Raw genomic sequence first — 1,141 nt, forward strand, 5'->3', positions numbered from 1 at the left:
TGCTCTTTTGATTTTATTAAGCGGCTGATTTTATTAAGAGGCGATTCAACATTTGAAAGAGAGAAAAAATAAAGTTTTTACGATATATTCTAAATGCGTACACTTTAAAAGCTGAAATAATGACAACATTAATGCTTTATTTTAACTAATTTAATTATTTTAATAAAGTAAAACCCTACATAAGATTAAATTTACAAAATTTTTGCAAAAAACTGATCAATAGTTGCTTGAGTTGCTTCAACATCATTTGAGAGTTTTATAGTTTTTGATATTTCCTCCTCTTTGTTCTAAAGCTTGCCGCAATACGCTAAGGGCTTTTCTGATTTCCCTTGAAGATGGCGCTGATGAGTTTATTTCATCTTCTGAGTCTGATTCCTCCATTTCTTGATTGGAAATAACTTTGTAATTTTTGATGTCTGTAACAATTTCAGAATCAGATTTTTCTCCTGATGTTTGCAAGTTATCGTCAATAGCTACGTAACGTGAAAAATTCTCGTCCATTTCATTTTCTTCATTGCTGAGCATTTCTTCGAAACAGTTATCAGCTCCATCGGCAATGCTTAATCCACACTTTTTAAAGCAATTTGATATTGTTTGGGTTGAAACAATGTCCCATGAGTTACGAATCAAATGCATTGATTCCAAAATAGTAAGGGATTTCGNTCGAAACAGTTATCAGCCCCATCGTCAATGCTTAATCCACACTTTTTAAAGCAATTTGATATTGTTTAGGTTGAAACAATGTCCCATGAGTTACAAATCAAATGCATTGATTCCAAAATAGTAAGGGATTTCGATAGTTGTTTGCAGTTAAGAGTTCTGAAGAGCTGTCACAGTCTATGTCACTAATGATTTTTTGAACTACCATTTTTCTGTAATGAAACTTGAATGATCTTATGATTCCCTGATCAAGGGGTTGAATGATAGCTGTAGTGTTGGGTGGCAAAAACACTAATGTTTTTCAAACACAAGTCCTCATCAGCAGGGTGCGCAGAACAATTGTCTAAAAGTAAGACGACCTTTTCATTTTTCAGCTCCTTTCCCATTCAAGAAGAAATTTTGTGAAGATGCTGGATGTCATCCATGCATTGTAGCTGTTGGCATAACTGGTGGGCAGGTGTTTTACTCCTTTAAAACATCG

This window comes from Parasteatoda tepidariorum, chromosome 6 (assembly GCF_043381705.1).
Source record: "Parasteatoda tepidariorum isolate YZ-2023 chromosome 6, CAS_Ptep_4.0, whole genome shotgun sequence".
Taxonomy (NCBI): domain Eukaryota; kingdom Metazoa; phylum Arthropoda; class Arachnida; order Araneae; family Theridiidae; genus Parasteatoda; species Parasteatoda tepidariorum.